This window comes from Polypterus senegalus, chromosome 6 (assembly GCF_016835505.1).
Source record: "Polypterus senegalus isolate Bchr_013 chromosome 6, ASM1683550v1, whole genome shotgun sequence".
Taxonomy (NCBI): domain Eukaryota; kingdom Metazoa; phylum Chordata; class Cladistia; order Polypteriformes; family Polypteridae; genus Polypterus; species Polypterus senegalus.
Genome location: NC_053159.1, coordinates 93,947,940 through 93,969,515, shown reverse-complemented (window position 1 = coordinate 93,969,515; position 21,576 = coordinate 93,947,940). Strand labels below are relative to the sequence as shown.

The 21,576-nt window shown below is 37.3% G+C and overlaps 1 protein-coding gene across 1 annotated transcript in view; it reads right to left on the bottom strand.

The window, feature by feature from the left end:
- The window catches only part of LOC120531269 (receptor-type tyrosine-protein phosphatase-like N), a 119,905-nt gene that overhangs the window by 94,715 nt on the left and 3,614 nt on the right, over nucleotides 1-21,576 (bottom strand). The window lies entirely within an intron of this gene.

Sequence of the window (21,576 nt, the reverse complement as noted above, 5' to 3'; positions counted from 1 at the left end):
AGGACCAAGGACAGCAGTGAGTGGGGCACTGCTTTTAATACCTTATCAAACCGCAAAAACCTGGTTGGAGTAGATACATACAGTATACAAAGGATACAAGGATCTCACACAAGTAAACACATATTAAACACCTACAAATATAATCACTTACACACATGTATACATACAGTACATTTCTGTATTCCACTGCCACTTTGCTGACTGACTCACAAATCCCGGACATGACAGATGGCAACAAGCAGTAAAAGTTCCTGTTTTTCATTACTTTTTATGAATACATGATGTTAATTACTGTTAATGCCTACTGCATTGAAAGTATACTCAGCCGGGGTTGCATAACCCAGAAACACTATTTCAGGATTGTAATCAAGAGTTTGATTTCAACTTTAGTACTAGACATAAACAGACAAATACAATATAATGTTCCAAATGGGAACATTAGCTCAAGACTCTGTGTCAATCATGAGAGTGAAATTGTAAGGACGCTATCAAGAAATCTTGACTCTAAAGGGGGCCTCTGTTCCTGTCATGCCCATGACATCTACTGCTACTGGATATATGACATGATTGCAGGAATTCATTCCATAACAACGTTTATTTTATGTATTAAATTTTACTGAACTATGCTTATACTCTGTTAATAAAGAAGGCAAGTCATCTCTAATTACTTCTGCACTGGCCTTGCACAAACTGAAAAAATGTGTGATTTGCATTAAGAAATAAATAAAAGAAATTTGGATGTGACCGTCAGTAGGTTTTGCGCCCTAGGAACCAAGTTACCCGAACTATTCTATAACATTTCTGTAATTATTTACTGCTCTAATGCTGATCTTTCTGATCATAACAGATTCATAATTAAATGACATAATTAATTGCAGAATTACGGTATTTGAGGGTTCCTCTAGAGTGCGTCTTTTACTGGAAACGATTTGGCTCAAAAACTAATCAGTACATGGTCATCTCAAACCAGGCTTAAATTTCAAGCTTGGTATTTTTCCGTCCAGCCATTTTAGCTTTAGACCATCCTCATGAGACTGTGACGCACAGACACACACCCATCATCAAGATATCAATGTTTTTCGGTATCAGGGGACCCTAAAATGTTAAGATCCATCAAAAACCAGAGATCAAAATTTTTGATGGATCTAAAGCTTTCACTTTATTCCCATAGACCATAGGTTATGGTGGAGGAGGGCGCAAAGCAGACAGAATCATTGTTCCATGTCTATTTTTTTCTTTCCTTCTCAGTGCACTGCCACAACAGTTTTTGCAGTCTTGAGGCAAAGTGACCAGGAAATAAAGCAGAAAAAAATCTAGGTCTGAAACAGGTATAGGTCAAAACCAGGATGTCAAACTATAACGATGCATCAAACCTCAAAACACTAACCAAATAATCAAAGTTGCAAAAGTTAGATATGCTAGAGACTTTTAGAAACTAAGAATCACCATCAAAATCTTGGATGCCAAAAATAGTTGATGTTATCTTAAATATCCTTCAAGTGATAATGCCACAACATATCACTGCCAATCATCACAAAGTAGCAACGAGAACACTTACCGCATTATGGCCAGAAAATATCACAAAATTGCAGCCGAAATATAAAACAAAATGTAGACAAGAAAACAGTGAAAATAAATAAAGCAAGGAATTTAAAACTTTAAATATAGTGATAAAAACTCAGAAATATTACACACAGAATGTATGAATCCATTTTGCCTGAATATCTTTTTACCGGTGTGATCACAGAATTATGCCATCTACCTGATAAGTTTGATATACCCAAAATGCAGTCATATTTATCCACTCAAAATTTACTTATGATTAACTTATGTAACTTTGGCAAATGAGATACTTTAGGAACATGTTTTACAGGAGCTCTGGACTCAAAATGGCTCAATTTGTTGATGTTTCATGATGAACAGCATCTAAGGTGAAGACATCACAGTCAAAAGGCAAATTATACAGCATATCCTTGGAACACAATGTTCAAGTATAAAACACGGGAACAGCTTAAATCACCCAGCTGTGAATTTCTAGGCCTTGAGTATGGTGTTTCATTAAGAACTGAGAATTCTACAGACCAGAAGCCTCATGTATAATGACATGCACATTATTCACAGTAAAACATGGCATACAAATAAATGGAATGTGTGTATGCCATGTTCCCCCTTTATAAATCCCAATGAACATGAAATTTAATGCACGTACATGTGCCTACAGCCCCACCCTGAATCTTCCAGGAATTTTGAATATTTTAGTATGCAAATCAATCTAAATAGCCCCTTTTCTTCAGTGCTTTGTTAAAAGACAATGGCAAAGGCACATGGAAAAAAAGAATTTCAGCAAATGCAAAGTGGAGGTGAGGAAAAACATACTATTGTTGGCTTAAGCAGTGGTATAAACAACAAAAGAAAATTGATGGAATAATACGGTAGACACTAGAAAGTAAAAAGCAAGTTGCAGCCCACCGTCTGTTTGTTCTTTTTCAGACAATATTCTAAAATCTAACCACTGTGCTGAGGATACAAATCCATGCAGTAATGATGCTGCTACGCACACACCTCTGCCTCAGAAACTGCCAGGCAATCTTCTGGCTGTGTGCTGACAGACATTGTTCAGGAGTCATAAAATGCAATTGTGGATGCTGTAAGAGATGTGACTAATTAAATTAGGACTATAAAGGCTGTACTATGTGATATTGACCACAAATTAAATGAGTTGGTTAAAAAATAAACGCTGTATCTGATTATCTGTTTTTACATTCTGCTAATTACACTCAAAGGCAGTTGTAACGCTGTCTGATGCACAATGCAACACACTTTCTTTGGACTGTAGAGCAACACATTAATTGAGTGGAAAAGCTTTCTATTTACATAACCAGATTCATTCTCTGAAGGCACTTTCATACTGTAGCATCAATGCTAAGCACCTCAAGGGATTGATTCTCAGCTTTTTATGTGGCATTTTTCTGGTGACTCGTTATTCTTAAAAGGACTGCTTGCCTTTTGCTGCACTAGTTGGAAAAAGCACCTGTGACTGTGCGGAGCTGCCATTTTTAGATGTTCCACGTATATATATATTATGTGATGTCAGCTCATTCTTTTGGTGATTCATCCCTGGCTAATGTAACTTGTCCGGCGTCATTGCAACAGCAATGTGCATGCAGCTGACCACTCTGAATACATTTGGAAAAAAGAACGTTGCTGCAAATTGCGCTTTTATGTTTGCTAGTTCAACCACAGTCTAAGGAAATCTTATCTATCTGGATGACAAGCAGATAATACTATCCCATACAGTTGGCACAGTGTGACTCAGTGATGACAGTAAAATAACCGATCAGTCAGCAAGTTCAAGTTGAAAAATTCCTGTGGATAAAAACCCGAGAATGAACAGAACTTGCAACTGAGCAGGTAAAGCACAATTCCTCAAAGTCGGTCATTGTAAAGCTGTCGTCAGTTCAGCACACAGCTCTATGAGGATAGCTCTTGGAAATTGAAATCGTCCTAGAACCCAGTCGTCATCAACTGTAAATACACACTCTTCTAATTCTTCTTCTAATTCGCAATGTCTTCTAACAATACTAAAGCAGCCATGGTGGTTGGAATAGTTTGGCCATTCTGCGCACCATTATATCGTTACAGAATGATTACTGTAAAAGGCGCTACATAGGCGCCTGACCTTACACAGACTCACACCCAGAGGCACGTATAAAAACAAAAGAACTTTTCATTTTCTTCACCTGTGGGGCACATCTTCCCTGTGGCCCCCACAGGCACAACACAGTCCCCAGTACACAAATAAGGCATTCAAAACACACTCTTCTGTGGCACCACCACTCCTCCTCCAAGCTTCGTCCTCCTCCTCCTGACTCTGGCCATGAGTGGTGGCTGCTGGTCCCTTTTATAGTACACCCAGCATTGCTCCAGGTGGTTGATTGCAAAGTTCTGGCTGCACTTCTGGGTGTGGCGAATACGCTGCCCTTACGGGTTCAGATGTCCCAGCTGCAGCACCCCCTGGCGGCGCATACAGGACCCAACAGGGCTGCACCCAACTCCAATCCCCATGGAGCCCTGTGGGAAACCAAGGCATCGCTCGAACCCAGGGGGGTGGCCATCTAGCCTCCAGGGGGAGGTATTGTACAGTCCATGGCTGCCCCCCTGAACATAAAGCAAAGGGGTGTCCTGGAAATTTGTAAACAATATGCAATTAATTGTGGTGTATTTCAAAAAACCTCATAGGTGTGAATCTAAAAAAGAAAAGCAGACCACAGAAACAGTAGCTCTGATTTGACACTGGGTGCCACCAGTTTGCAAAACCTAGCAGAAACATACATATACAAGGAGGGACCCTGCCATGAAAATGTATGTGGCTTTACGCCAAGTTTAGTTTTTATACATCTCGAAGTGTGCATTGAAACGTGCACACGCACCGTTTATACATGAGGCCCCAGGATATAATATTTGTATGATAATAAAGAAACCACTCATTACATGAAGAAATGCATGTTTGTGCTTACAACAGAACACAGAGAAAATACCTTGGACTACTCAAGTAATCTGGTTCAAACATTATAATTTCATTTACAACAGAAATAATGCACATGTGGAATATACCAAAGCAAGCCTACAGTTCCAGTAACTATGGACTCTACAATGATGTAGGGTACAATTTCTCAGTATGGTTTAAGAGCACACATTTCTTTAGAAGCTACAGCCAATCACCCTTTACTGGCTCTCAGGGAGAACCTTCATTCTGTAATTCTGTCATGCCAATAAGGACTTCAACCATGTGGGCTACCTCAAATATTTAAGATGTAGGAGGTAAAATTTCAGTCAGAAATGATTCCTTAAAATGGCTGCTACGAAGTATTTGCTGAGCCTTGGGACCTGTATGAAAGAAGACTACTACCATTTTACTAAATCTCACTTTATTTAAAGATGTGATTACTGAAGAGGCTTCTCCTGTTTTGCCTTGGAAATACTGAGGAAGACCATAGGGTGAACAAGTGGATAGGTTGCATCTCGTGCATGCAGGCATTGACATGCCAATGTCACTAACCACCTATTTATCAAAACTGATTATTCCATTACATTCCTACAGAATGCATGAGTCCGTCAGTATCTTCAGGTATAAGGCAAGAGCCAGCTTTGAATGGCATAAAAGTAGATTGCTATGCACATGCATACTAATATTTAGAGCTACCAATGCATCTAACGCATATGTCTTTAAAGTGAGAAGGAACTGGGTTACTACATCCATTACACTTATGTTCGCAATACTTGCAACTGCATATTATGTTTTTAATGAAATTGTATTTATGATGTGCACTGATAAAAGTAAAACAATAAAACAATTAAACCATTATTTCAAAATGATGCTCCACATAGACCAAGAGTTAAAAGGCCAAATCTACTTCATAATCGAGAAGTAGTCGATTTGAAAGAGAATTGTTAGCAAACCCTGTCTACTTCTACTGATATTATCTCTTCAAAATATCCACAGAGGCGTTTCCTTTTCTAAACTATGTTGCAAGATGTAGTATTGTTAAGACCTGACATTTTAAACAATGTAATTCTAATTTATTTTTCAATACGGGAGGAACATTTTCAACACTGAAAAATCAATAATCAATGTGTACTTCGATGAAGAAATGTATTGATTTTCCCATGCGCCCCATCATCTGTTTTTATATGTATGTTTTGTGAGAAGGCCATCAAGGTTAAAAAGCAATAAAGATAAAAAATGTGCATTCATCAAATCAATGATTCTAATTTTCATCTAATTTTAAGAAGCCTTAATATTTTTTATAAAGCAGTTGCTTCTTTAAGTTGGACAGGACTATAGAGTATAAAACGTGTTCTGTCATTAGCCCAGTGCAGTGAAATTGTTACTTGTTCAAATACTAGACCTGCCAAAGTCTAGACATGTCCTGCTTGCCTAAAATGACACTCCAATAGCTGTGACACCTAGGGAGTTTTAATGCAAAGTACAATATCAAAGAGAAGACAATGACTGTGTTTCTGGGTGTTATAGTTAACAAAAATAGGCGGAAAATAAAAGTATAAGCATCAAATTAATAAGCACTCGTCTGACAAAACTGACATACAGTATAAAATACGTATTTGAAAACATAATACAAAACTAACAAACAGTTAATCAGAAATATAACAGAGCATACAGTTGTTACTTTGGGCAATATAAGGAAACAGTAGGATATTCAGAAGTTTTGAATCTCAATTTCAGGTATAGCTGTAGATTAATTTATTTATTTCATATTTTTACAGAGTATGCACTTTTCCTCCCATATCCTACAGATAAGTATAAAAGTTGAATTGGCACCAAAAACTGCCCTTGAATGAGCAGTGGTGAGGTCTTGCCCTGACTTGGATTGAGTTGGTGGGAAAGTCAAATGGTGAACAGATTATAGTGTTCCATGTACCTATCCTTTCCATATACATGACAATAATGAAGCTCCACAAAGGTATGTTCAGTTCTTATAATGCAAGAGCAAAATCAAAGGTCCATCTTTCCCTCTGTTTTTTTCTGGACTCACGTTTTCTATTAATTAATAGTGTGGAGATGCAGCCTAAACTACAATATACTGTATGCCATAAGTTAGGGAGTAGCTCTGTACTGAATTCTAATTTAGACTCCATAATTAAACTAACCTGAACATTTCAATTAATACTGTATAAAGACTAATAGTTTCTGAAGACAAGTTGAGGTGACTGTGTCAGAACATATTATTGAAGATCACCTGGCTGGCAACAGATTACCATAAACACAAATAATATCAAGGTAACACAAAACAAAGGATGGTTATGCCAAGATATACTGAGAGAAAAGTATGAGAAAAAACACAAATTGGTTGTCAACAGAAATCTCTCTTCAAATGAATGATGTAATGTGGGCAAAAAGCAGCCACCAGAGGGTGGTAGAGACAAGAGATGTTGTTGATATTCCCAAAGGCAAGCTTAAGAAAGAGGGAGGACTTGGGGAGCAGGCAGTAAACCAATTTAATTTCTACAGGAGTGGTAGCACACACTTCCGGGAAGTAGAACTGGGGAGTCAGTGTTCTATAGTACTTTTAAGAGTACAAGAGGCCCACTTACAATTTTTTAGTTATGGTCTTTTTGTTCGGAGCATAGTTGAAGAGGGTTGTGGTTTCAGAGACAGCCAGAAGACACTGTGATTTGATAACCACAAAACTTTCTGTAACTAGAAGTAATCCCAGTGTGGAGTCAGGAGGAGAGTTGGAGTGAAACCTGACTGAATGAAACAGAAGTGTATGGCTGCAGACCTCCATTGGTAGACATGATTCATTAGCCTGCGGCCAGAAGTGTGAATTGGGGAATCTTGGCACAAAGCTATCTTGAAAATGTGTTGCAAGTAGTTATTAATAAATACAACATTCGGTTGGTGGATAAAGTTATGTATGCATTTAAAGGCAGATATTGAAGCTGACCATAAAAAAATAAATAAGTGTAGCGACTTTACACAAATAAAGCCTAATGTCATAAATTAACAAATGAACAGCCTCATAGCAAAAAATAGTTTGGCATTTCTACATTTGTATCGTAACAGAAATCTCTTTAAACCTAGTTAAATTGCCCATGTTTTACCAGCCAGTATCTAAAAGTACTCTTATATTAAATATACTATAATATTTCTGTAAGACAATGTTCCATTGAAATTCACTTTGTTAAATACACCATCTTTAATATTTTTGCCACACATGCTCAAGAAACATAGCAACAAATCCTGGTATGAAACTTGATAACAAAAAGTCGAGAGTGTCTGCCCATAGGCATCCAGAGGCAGACACCTCTCAGCCACAGAAGTATGGAAATAATCACAGTATATTTATTTACCTTTTAAGAATATTGCCAGGTTATAAATTGTGGCTTCATCACATCGAAATATTATGCAATATTTAACATGACAATACTTACACGCAATGCAAACAGTTTTAAAAATTCATGCTACTGTACAATTGTAGAAACAGTAAACTGTGTTTTGTTACTGAAGTCATACAATCATTAATTTAAGATATTAAGTTTTATTAGTGAAATGAAGCTGCACATATTTATTTATTCATTTATATTTTATTTATTTATTTATTTATTCTCTGCTTTTATATGTACAAGTGCATTTATCCACTAAACAAATGTTTTAGCATTTGTTTAGCATTTTCAAGATCGCCCTTTGCCAAGACTATCCACTTCACACCTCCAGTTATAGGGCCCTAAATTATGTTACAGAGTCCTGCATATGGAGGAGCCACAGAGGGGTTCATCACTAGAGGTCTGCTGCCAGACTCTTTTAAAGAGAGAAAAAAGATGCCAAGATTGAGAGAGAAAGAGATGGCAGCAAACAGTGTTTTTCCTGATACTGGAGAAGTGTGTCCCCAGACAGGGTGCAGGATTTTATTTGTGGTACCATTTCATTGTATTTTTTCTCTGGGTGTTTTGGAAATGAACACACCAGTTCTTTGGGATTTTAGTGGCATAATTTTGTATGTGGAGTAACACCATGTAGTAATCTCCTAGTTACGGTTTGCAGGTTTGTGACGTCTAGGCTTCAATTATCTATCTATTTGCTGAGCCTGCTTATTTCATTGCACAATTACAGAGGGAGAGAGAGGACAGTGTAATCTGTCAGAAAACAACCTTAGATGGTAGAGCAGCGTTTCTCAACCTTGAAGTATTTGCGACCCAAGTTTTTATAACAGTTTTAATCGCGCCCCACTAACATTTTTTTGAAATGTAGATGCCTATTTTATTATACCTACTTAACTTTTATCGACATTTATCTAACTCTATATTTATTGTTCTAGTATCAGAATGTAGTTTAAGTTAATTTGTTTTGGTTTCAACAGATGTTTTTTTCATATTTTTCATTCTTGTTTTCTTTTTTTCACATCTTCGTGCCCCCCTTTTTGTTACTTCGCACCACCCTAGGGGGGCCCGCCCCACAGGTTGAGAACCACTGTGGTAGACCATGCTTACAAACAACTATTGTACACTTTGCTAATTTAGAGTCACCAATTAACGCAACATGCATATGCTTGGAATGGGGAATAAAACCACAGTCCTCGGAGTAAAATTACAAGGTTGTGAGGATAATGTACAAACACCACATAGACACTGGCAAGACCATAAGTAGAACGTAGGTGCTTAGAGCAGTGAAGCAGCAGGTCTAATGACTTTACATCATTCAACCCCAAAATGGAAGGTGTTTCTTTGAAAAGGCTAGAAATTTTAACAGCTTCTGATCCTATTATTTAGAAATGTTTATAGGCAATGCAATTCTTCAAAAACAAGTAAATCAACTACACATAGATGTTCAAACTCAGCAAACTTGTGAAATCTCGTATAACTGTCTATTTACTAAAGATTAACAAATGTGAAACTAAAGAATACTATATATATCAGGGTAAAGGTGGAAAGTCAAAATCAAAGTTTTGCATGTCTATAGCTAGAAAAGCTGCAACAGCTCATGTCTTGCTCCTCAATTCTCACAATAGCTAATTAATCAACCAGACATTTTTTTTTTCTGAATGCACATCCAAAGACACTGCAGGAGTTTCATTTAATGGTAGATTGTCATTGTCAGAAAAAAAAAAACAGTACCTCATCTATTCACTGTCTGCATCTGGAGTACACCTGGCACTTGCTGCGTGTGTTTATCAAGGGTTTCCTAGCCAGCTGCTGATATGCCACATGTGAAAACTGAAGACATCTCTACCAAACAGTGGACCAACCCATGAAGCCACTTTGCATTTCCTATGGGGTGAGGTGCCAGGACTTCTCATATAACACAAATCTTGTTCAGACACTTAGGTACATTTGGATTTCATCCAGTTTATCTAATTTGCTAAAATTAGGAGGACATGATCACTTGGTTATCTAGTACTGGATCCTCTGGGTTATTTATGCAGCAACAAATAGAAATGTGGCACGCTAGTATTACTAACCTTCCTGCCAGGTGCAATCAAGTGGCTGAAAGTAAAAGCATAAAAAAGAGGACACCCAGTCGATTGACAAATATGACTGTAAGACTTTCTGAAATTCAACAGTACAACCGTAATTAGAATTATAGGATTTGTAAAAGCATTCTCATTTACTATTATCAGCAGCTACGCTCTGTAATTTATCACGAAGGCCCTGTCCAAAGTGCTGCCAGGGAGTCCACCATTTGCAAGGAATAGGGAATCTCACTTAAGTATTGACATCATTACTGCCAAAAAAGTGTCAGCTTGCTAATTATTTCATTCACCTTCAGGTCCGAAACAGTAATGCTTTTAATAAACTTGAATGCAAAAAGGAGACTTTAGCTTAGGGATGTGTTTAAATAACCTATAATATGGTAATCAATAGAGTTCTTTTTGAATTTTAAATACTAAAATGAAAAATAGGCTGCATGTACTGTCAGATAGTTAGTCTTGTTAAATGGTTCTCATTATATATAAATGGGAGACATTCCTAGATGCAGTACATTAAGCTGGAGACCACACTTTGGGTTAGTAAAATACTGAAAAATAGTACATTAGTGAAAAGGAATGGAAACTCATAGAACAGAGCCATAAAGTGAAACAGACAATGAACCATGTTTAGAACAAAAAAAACTCAAATTACTTTATAAAGATCCAAAACCAATGACATAAAATGCAGTGCATGAAGAGGCAAACAGAAATAGGTTGAATATTAGTAGAAAACAGATAACATGTGGCCAGAAGACATGCTAGAAGCATACAGATGACACAAAGGGGTATGGCGAGCAAAACTGCATAAACCAAGAATGCAAATGGAAAGATATTAAAGACAAAAATAATATTTAACATTAAAATATTAAAGACACGAGAGATGATAGGGGGGCATTCTGAACAGTTACTAAACAGTGCAGAACCTTCATGTCCATTGAACATCAAAATTGGATATACTGTATATGCCTCTATTCAAAGCCCATTAAAGATTAAGAAGTTGCATGACCACTGAAAAAGCTCTAGAGTGGAATGTCAGCTGGGAGATATAAAACAGCATTCACACTGTGATATTGAAATAGGGAAGCAGTCCTATAGACAAACGTCTAACTGATTTTCTTCATCAGAATGCATTTTGGATGCATATGCCCATCTGATTGGAAACAAAATACAGGGAGTCCTCGGGTTACAATGTCTTGACATACAACATTTCGAGTTTACAACGCTCAATCCCATAAAAACTTAAAAAAATTGAGACATGAGTGTTTCGGCTTACGCCATTAGCATCGTACGTATAGACTACGTGGACGAACTAGTTTGGTTGCGCGCAGCGGAAGAATACACAGTAATGCAGCGTATGAGTGAGGGAGTTGGCAAACTAGTTTCTTTGTGCGCGGAGGAAGTGTTCTGTTTGTGTGGCTTTGTTTGGCGGCTTTGTGGCCCTTATGGCTCATAAATGAAAGTCAGAGCCTTCAGATGGTAGTGCTTCAAAGAAGAGGAAAGCCATCACGATGGAAGTGAAATTAGACATTGTAAAGAGATCAGAAGGAATAAAGGTAAGGAATTTTTTTTACACTCATTTTTTTGTCATTTTTTCTGTTACTACAGTACAGTGTACAGTACAGAATATTTATGTCTTTTTCCTTTTTCTGTGGCTTTAGTTGTGTTTTTATGTTCTAGATTATGATTTTGCAAATGTGTTAGGATAGGTAAGTGACTTAGGCTAGGGTGTGTTGAGACCACAATTCGGGTTACATCACTGTTGTAGGAACAGAACTGTGTCGTAACTCGAGGACCCCCTGCATAATCATTCAGATTCTTAAGAAAATTGATGCAACAGAATTTGGGAGCTGGTGGAAAATCATGTTGCAGTCTGTGCCAACAAAACTTTACTGTATAATGTTGCTTAGAATAACGACTGCAGCTTTAGTACAGGAATTTACATGAGTAGGAAGCATACTTCAGAGTAAGCCAAAACAGCATTGACCACATCTAAATGTTAGAAATGATTTAAAAAAGCATTGGAGTTACATCAACTATTAGTTTTGCATAATTCAAGAAATACTTTCATGGCCTGCACAGACCAGTAGTGTGACAAATGGTTTGTTCCACATCGAATGACTGAGGGAATAAAAGACCTGTATAAAGGATCACAGAATTGCATTAAAGGGAAGGCAGACTGTCACTCTGGTCCAAAATATTAAATGATGTGAAACAAGGATGTGTTCTCTCCACATTACTCTTTTCTCTTCTCATAGACTGAGAAGTAAAACATGATGCTGAGCAAAATTGGGACAGAATGTGTCAAGATTCAAAACTAACAGACCTAGATTATGCCAATGACATTTTTATAACTACAGGTAACATACATGTGGAGCAGAGTTTAATAACCTGCTGTGTGAAGCAGACAAACAGTAGCTCAATATTAAACAGACACAACACCAAGATAATGGTAGCTGGAAATCCCAGGAAATCAGTCAACAGTACTGCTGAGCCTAAAGTTATTTGGGCTGTAACATGCAAGATGGTGGCAACACATATCAAATAGTGTATGCAATACTGGGAAAGCCACTGGTACATTCATAAAGTTACAAACCATTGTGAAGCATAAAATGATCCATCTTCAAGCAAAATTGAGCCTGTAGAACAGAACAGAATCTTAATTGTAACATATAGAGCAGAAACATAGGATATGAAGAGATGCTCAATAAAACAAGTACATGTTTTTGACTGCTTAAAAAAAATTGCTGCATAAAATGGCAAGTTGACAATGCCAGGTTAAATCAACAAATGGTTCAACCACTGGTCTTAGACATTCTAAAACAGAAAGAGCTAATTTAGTTTGAACAACAAAAAGGAAAACAAGTTAGAAAATATACACATGGTGTAACATTCAGATGAGTTCAGGGACTTAACTATTCTAACGTTTACTCTAACGTTAATTTTTGTTCAGTTACTTTATCAATAAATCAGTTATCATACCAGTATGTTTGTTTATTCAATATTTTAATAACAATAAGTCATATTCAAAAATTACAAAGAGAGTAGAATGTAATGCTATGTGTTAATAGAGTACATCCATTAAATGTTTTTTACAGCACTTTATAAAGGTATAATTAAAATTGTGGCAAAACAGGCTTTTGCTGGCTAAAATATCTGTCAAGAAATGTAACAATTGCATTAATTGATGTACTTTTGTTAGTTGTTGGTTGTGTGTAATGTATATGAAGTCACTGTAGCATCCTGTTTCCTCTTGTGATGCAATTTTGCATTTTTTTGTGTCTTCAAGACCCCGGATTGCCTCCGACAGTCATCCCGTATTGGATAATTGCCACCAATGATCATGCCCATCCGTCTTAGAGAATCGTCGATGTAGGTCATAGTGGAGCAATTCTATTTGCTTAAACTGCTTGAGGCAACTCATCACAAGTCACTCTGTAAACCAACCCTTTCCCATTGAGTACAATTGTGAATCACGACCCTACGCAACCCAAATTCAGACAGCACAACACACAGTTTAAGAACCTATGAATTATACTGTCAAAGAAATACTGAATCCTTTATAATGTGCAGATAATGCAGCAGTGAGGTTGTTTTTAATGTAACATAAATAGTGAGTATGTGTTTATTCACTGCAAGCCTACAAAGTCACAAAACCATGATTACGAAGCTTGTTTCCTCTTCCATTCATGTTTGGATAAAGCTGGTTGCTTGCATCTCTTATTTATACAGCCATGAAGACCATGTAATTTACCTGGTACAATTTCAAGTGGTGGGTGAAATAAGCTATTGTGACAGATGTTCACATAAGCTGCTTCAGCTGCTTTTACAGGCAACATCAGGCACAAACCATTGATGTAACTCCAAGCTTCCAACCATGCATGTGACCCTCCAGGCACTTTACTATCCCCTATTAGGATAAGGACCTGTTGCGCATCAGGAATGTATATCAGATAAGTAAAAGAGGAAAATATACAAGTTGCAGCTACCTCTCTCAAGGTAAGTTTAAAAAAGTAAACCAATCTACAATTGAAGTTGTACATAATCTTTGCTTGTTTTAAGACTGACAAATGTAAAAATTTGCCAATATGTTCCTATGAGAATTTTTGCAATTTAAAAATATTATAGAGCATGGACTATTCAAGATATCTCAATGAAAATATAACGTTCATTGACCCACTGGAGAGAGCAAGATGTTTCATGATGTAAGGCAGACAGACAGACAAGATGTCAACAGTAGACATTTTTTGCATTATATGTGAACACACTTAAAAATGGCAGCTGAAAGAAGAGAAAACAAATTTAACAAGAATTAGGATGGGACCACATGGTTAATAAACAGCCTGAAAAGAGTGAAAAGTTGCATGAAAAGTTGCAGGAGACGTATGTCAGAATCACTTGCTATGGAGAAGAATGCCAGCTGACACCTAAGTCCTAACAATGTATACTGTATGCTCACTACTCGCCATGTACCTTTTCAATGTGAAAAGTTTGACAGGGAACACCTTTCACCTGATTAGCTACTCATAACTTTTATAGGAAGAACTGAGATTCAGTTTATAGATTTACTACATAAGGAGAGCATGAAGAAATTAATTTATAAAAACAATTCTTTAATTCATGCCTTATCTTGTAAGTCCATCTAGGAAAAAGATTTCTAAAAGGGCATTGCTGCTCTCACAAAAGCTAATAACTTCACTGTATTACCAGCAGTCAGTATACCATGTGTCAGTTCATAAGTTTTAAAAATAATTATAGATGACAGAATACAGTAAATATTTTGAGAATACTTAATACCTACTATTCATATCACAAATGCTCAAAATGTTTCACATACATTCATTTTACAAATTCACCTATGAATTATGGGAGGACAATGTCTATCCCCACTGGAACTAGCAAAGGATAGGGCACCTGCTCATGGTAGGGCACAAATAAATACACATAGTCATACTGGACCAAATTAGGTTCACCAAGTAAACTAATGTGCAGATCTTTAGAATTTGTGAGAAAACAAGAATACCCTGAAAAATCCTATGGGAACACTGACTGTCTAATTACACAAATACAGTGAGAAAAGCAGTATTAACCACTACACCACTGTACCATCTCGTATTAATTTAATTTATCAAAAAGATTTCAAAGTAGTTTTATCTACTTTGCCTGGGTTCAAAAAAGAAAAAGTGTTTCCCAATGTGCCCAGTCCCTTTACATCTGGCCATGCATATGCACTGAAAAATCTCTAAACTTCCAAATGCAAAGAATTCAGTCATGACTTGCTTTTTGCCTTACTGTTCAAGGTAAGCCTATCACTTCTTGACACTTCACTCATTTTGCTTTGTGAATCATTTCAATTGATAGCATAAGAAAAAAGAGAAATGGCAGGCCGCAGAATGATGCGCATATAGACGTCAGCTGCTGACTCAGGTTCTCCCCTGAGAGCGCAGGAGTGCGTGGGCTGCTCTCTCTCTCATGTACTGCATTTACGTTTTTGCTTTTTTTGGGGGGACTGGAGATGGACATTCCTTTCATCATTAAATGCTGGGATAAAGGTCAACCAGTAAGTCGTGCAAACAGGGTGACTATATTATTCCACTGATAATAGTTTGATAAAAATTCAATTGATTCGTGGGCTACTTCAGCATTACAGAAACAGATTTCAAAATGGAACAGATGTCACAGATGTAGAATTTGCATAAAAAGAATATGTCAAAGCCACAATAAGTCAATAGGGTCCCAATAACCCACATACAGAGCACCTCTCTCTTGCTCTGCACTCCTCTTCTTGACAGAAATACTTGAGCAGAGCTGTGCCGTTATTGTTGAAGCATTCTCCTGGGTCACACTGAATTAAATGACTAAACCAACTACATCCTGCAGATGGCTTAGAACAAACGTACAGTCCAATTACCCAGGCACAGATACTTTTTACTGCCTGTCCCATACAAGTCTGCTCCTCTGACTTCAGAGGTATACTTACTTAAAGCAGCAAGAACAGAAATCAGATTAACAGGCCAGATCTGAACCCAGGCAAAGTCACTCATTATCTTCAATGGATATTACAAATGAGTGAAGACTGAACATCTGAAAGCTGACAAAACATACTGTATACCTCCTACACAAAGAATCTTTATTGTTAATACATACTGTATCTGGAACGCTGAATGAAAGGCCTGTTTTTCTTTCCTGAACCTTTAGTGTGGAGGCTTAAATTTTCACATTGTACCCTTCAGTGATGAAGTGCATATTTCTACTATGCAACTCATAATTAAGAAGGGCTCTGTTTCCAGTTAGTGCACCCTACATGGAGGACTATATTTTTACTTCTCTGTAACCCCCTAGAGGAAGGCCTGTATTACGTATTTGTAACCCTTAGTAAGAAGGTTCATATTTCTTTAGCTGTGTATTCTTTGGTATGAAGACCTGTATTTCAGATTTATACCCTCACAATGAAGGGCTCAATTTCTATACTCTGTATCTGTCATGATGAAGTCTATTTTCCTACTCAGGTAAAAGGGCATGCATTTGTTCACTATTCTTTTACATTAAAAGCTCTACATTTCTTTACTTTGTAGTCCTCGAAGAGGAGGCCTGGATCACTCCTACTCTATACATCTAATTAAAAGGCCTGTATTTCTACATTATACACTCCTTACCTCTCACCCTGCTTTTATGAACATAATAATGTTTCTATACTCTGTAGCCCTTAACTCTACTCTCTTGGAAAAAAAAAAACTCAATTTCTGCTTCTCTTTACCCCTTCAAGAGGGTCTGTGTTTCTACCTTTCAGAGAGAAAATCTGTATTTCTGTACTCTACCCCTTGGCAAGGAGACCTGTTTTCCTATTTTCTACCCTTCAGAGAGGAGGACTGTATTTCTATCTTTAGTGATGAGGACAGTATTTTTATAGTTGGTACGCAGTGAGCAGGCCTGCATTTCTTTTCTTGAGCAAAGTGTTCAAACATGCAGAGTTTTACATTAGTCCTGCACTTTTTAGTTTAACAGATGGCAATGTTTTATAAATAATTTAAGCAATTCAGCAACAAGTTGCCTCTGGCATACATTATTGTCAGCTGAATGTTGTTATTTTACTCTTGGCCCAGCCACTATCTTCTATAATATATCTCTGGTTTGCCCAGCATTTGAAAGTCAAGCTACTTACTAAGTCTTTGTGGGGCCCTGAACTGCGTCACTAGGCTCACAGTGCAATTTAAAGTACAGAGCTCTCAAAGCTCAAGAGACACTAGATATTTCAGCAGACAATGACTTCATCGACTCAATGGAGTGAATTTGCACTGTATTATTTCAGGAAGAAGCAAAAAGTGCTGGTAGTTCATAAAATAAAGCAAACAGACACCTTATATGAGGTGCGACACAGTGGTAAAAGTGTCCATTTTGAGCTTGGAACCGTAAGTAGAAGAGTAGATAAAAAGATGTGCAAGTCAGTCCATCTTAATTCACAGTTACCAATGTAAAGAACCTCCAGTTAGTCTCAAAATTTAAATCCAATTTTTAATCATTAGTGCCTTTTTCTATAAAAATGTGTTCACCTGTGTATGTTAATTTTGCCCAATTGTAAATGTCATGTTATATGTTGTATTTTTACACCTTTGTATACACCTTGAGACTGTCATCTTTTCTCATATGAGCAATCCCTTCAAATTCAATTGAATTTTCTCCCTTGCATCTCAAGCTCTAGTATTGACAGGCAAACCACAACTAAGTGAATTAAAGAGACATGACCTGCTGTGGCTAAATGACTAGGAAATCTCATTATTACTGACCGGTATGGACCCTTTAAGGACAGCCAAAAGACAGACATTTCTTGCTGTCAATAGCTTTGGCACACTGCACTGGTAAAAGTACAAAATCCCAAGCAGGACCAAAAGTAAACCTGCACCCATATCTTGTAGGACAGTGCTCTACACTTACTCTGCCTGTAAAGTATACCTGCCCCAGAGCACAGGGAGCATGAAATCAGTACCTCAGTTGCTTACTGGAGCATTTTTGTCTTTAATGTTCATTTCCTATGAAGATGTAAGAAAAGACACAGAGAGAGACAACGAAAGAGTACGAAAAGCATTGTCAAAATGTACCAGCCCACTGAATTACTTGGAGTGGTCAATAATAAAGTTGAATCACAGGGCAGAAATCACACATAAGTGGCTTCTTTGGCTCCAAATACAGACAGTATTCAGGTCCAACACTGACATGCTCCTGCCACCAGATCACACAACTATTTACTCATCTCCAATAAGAACAGAAGACAAGGCAAATAACAATTAGTACTGCAAAATTAATATTAGAGAATTTAACTTCTTTTACAGAACAACATTTACTAATAACTTCCACAGACATGTGATATAAATGTCCAAACCTGCCTGCCTAAGACATTTTTTAGGGAGTAAATATACTAGTGGCCATAATGACAGGTCAAAAGCTTTGAAGATTTCATTGGCCTATCTGAGACTCATCTCTTAAGCAAATATTATTGGTGTATCACTCATACTTACCTGTGGGGTTAAAGTTATCACCAGCTTACTGGGATCTATTATCAGACTGAAGACACCTGGATCCCCCACAGAACAGAACAATAGAATGAACACATCAGTGATCCCTTTCTGACCAAAACATAGAGCTAAAAGTACCATAGGCCTCCTCACACCTGCTGATCAAAATAATGATACGTTTTGTCCCCCACCCAGGACCATAATATTGATGTTACTACTAGCCAAGAGTAGCAGTATCAGGTATCCAGCTGGCCTAACCTTTGAAACTAAGTTATCACTGATCTCTCATACCAACACATAGTGCTAAAGGTATTAACAAACTCCTGAGACCTACGGGCCAGACATACAATTACAGAGAAGTACCAGATGTTCAGAATCAAGATGCTACTGACTTTCTGTGTGGCTAACTCTGCAACAGATTTCCATAGACCTACTGATCCAGCCAGTTCTATCAGGGGTCTCACAGTCCCAACTACAAAGATGTTACAAATAAACTCCTATAACCTGCTAATTAAAACTGAAGATGCCTAGAACCATACAGACTTCAGAATTTTAATGAAATTAACTATACGGCTGAATTATCATCATCCTCATGAGACATGCTGATCAAACTGACAATTCTAGGGTCACAGAAACTGTAAAGCCTGAAGTGTCCAGGGTCACCAAATTGGCAAAGCCTGAAGTTACCTATAACCTGTCCATAAGATAATTTATCATTGACACCCTCTGGTGTGACCATTGGTCACACAGGTTTTTCTCCCCCTTTTCCATGTTCCTTCAATGGCTTGAAAAGTTCTGTAATGCCATCAGGTGCTACATAAGCATTATAATGTACTTTATAAATCTAAATGTGTGGTTGTCCTGTACACAAATCCACAATGTTGAACCTATATGCACCAAATTGTGCATTGCTATTCCTCATTTGTACAGGAGAACACCATAGGCTATGTTTCATTCTGAAATTTAGTTGATGCCCCCACCCAAAGTGCACCAGGAACCCCTGCTATTACAAATACATATGAATCTGAGGACAAAAAAACAAAGGACTAAGATCATATGCATTGTGCAGGAAGAGAAAATTGATTAAACATGAACAAAAATGTTACACTTGAGAAAATATGTACAAACCCTAAGAATGAACACATTGTGTAAAACCGCAAATGTACACTTTCAACACCATGTACAACTAGCTGTGGCCATTGAGTTTTTGTTTATGTTGACATTTAACAGAATTATCATTTCTTTATATTATTTTCCTCCAGTTTCCTCTCACATCCTAAACATGTATGCGATTCAAAATTTGCCCATGAAGTGCATGTGTGAGTGGGCCTGTGATGGGCTAGCATTCTGTATAGGCTGCTCTTTTCTGCTTTAAGCTCAGCACTGGTGGGATAGTCTCCATCACCCAATGAACCTGAATTAGATTCAGCATGTTTGAGAATGCTATGTTGCTATAACATAAATACACCCACCCTTCCTTGAAGAAAGATCCATTCAGTTCCTACTTTAGCAATGTACCAAGAATGAAATCTGGTGAGACACTAGACCATGGCAGAGCACTCATTCACAAACATCTGGGGAATGGGAGATTCACACTGATACAAAGACAACCTGCAAACTACATCTAGGATGTAAAAGTAGCTCTGAAATGTCTGCATGCCCATGGCCGTATGTCATATTAACCAACAATTTATAAATGAGTCTGGACAGACAAGCTCAAGATCAAAAAGAGAAAGGTTCCTCAGAATTCAATGTGCACATTCAATACACAGGTAGGACACTGCACAAGGATGGAGGGCACAAATATGAATGGTATTTGGCAGACAAGGATCTATCAAAGGCTTTACAAACTGCTGCCTATGAAATATCAGCCCTAATATAGAATCATGTCCCACTTATTTATGTAATCTGTACATTCAACTGAAAAGAAAATGGTCAATGAAATATTTAAAATGTAAATTAAAGTTGAAAAAGCTGTTGATTATGAATCTAATTGCTAATGGTTCCCCAGTGTCTACACATAATAGCTCAACTGATGTGAATACTAAAAGATAAAGAACCAAACTATGTATTCAAGCATGGTGACAAACAAGGTGCAGAAGGAAGTCTGGAATGAAATTAATAAAAGGTACAAAGTAGAATAAGACTGTGCCAAAATTCTCTTGAGTCACTGTTAGGTACATTGTGGTCAAATGAAACCATTGCTGGCCATCACTGCAAAACAGGTGTAATAGAAAGAGTACTAACAGGCTTCTAACACAACTACACTGGTATCAAGACTAACCTTTGACCAAGATTACCCCAAAAACACAGTCAGCAAAGCAAGACGGCAAGAAGCATGGCACAGCCAAATAAAAGCATTTTGACATTCTACATAGATTATGCAAAGAAACGCTCCATGTACTGTATTTGATGAAGATTATGCGCTCTGACGAGAACAAAGTGGAACTTTATGTTGCGACTGAAAAAGGAGACTTGTGGAGTAGTAAAAAACATCCATACAGTAAAGTAAGATGGTTACAGCAATTTGGAAACCTTGTCTTATAAAGACTGTCTGTGACTAGTACATGAAGGTCCCAAATGATGACCTGACCTAAAAATGAGGAGACTCCTAAAGGAAAATCAGACGACAAAAAGGATTGGCTCAGCAACGTCCTTGGTTACCCTGGCACAATATAAAGACTGTAGTTTCCAATTCTCCAATTCTCCTGTAAAACTGAACAAATTTTCACCCATCTGTAAATAAAAATATATGGCTGCAGTTAATTAACGTTTCCAGGCAACTTTTACACTTGGAAAATGACCTTTATTTGCATATTGTTTCTAGATTTCAGTTTAGGCAGATACCCAGGATCCCAAGTACCACAAGCACAAACAAGCAGATGTCAATAAACATTTGGCTCTTTGCCTGTATGTGACCAACAATCTGTCCAAATCCCACAACCCATTTGCTTTCATTTTTTTTTTTTTTATAAAGCTCCAAAAGAAGTGTAAAATTTTAGGTGATACTTCTATGGACCCTGGCAAAGGGCAGGCCACCTACATTTTTGAACCAAATGATGTTGGAAAGCATGGCACTTGAT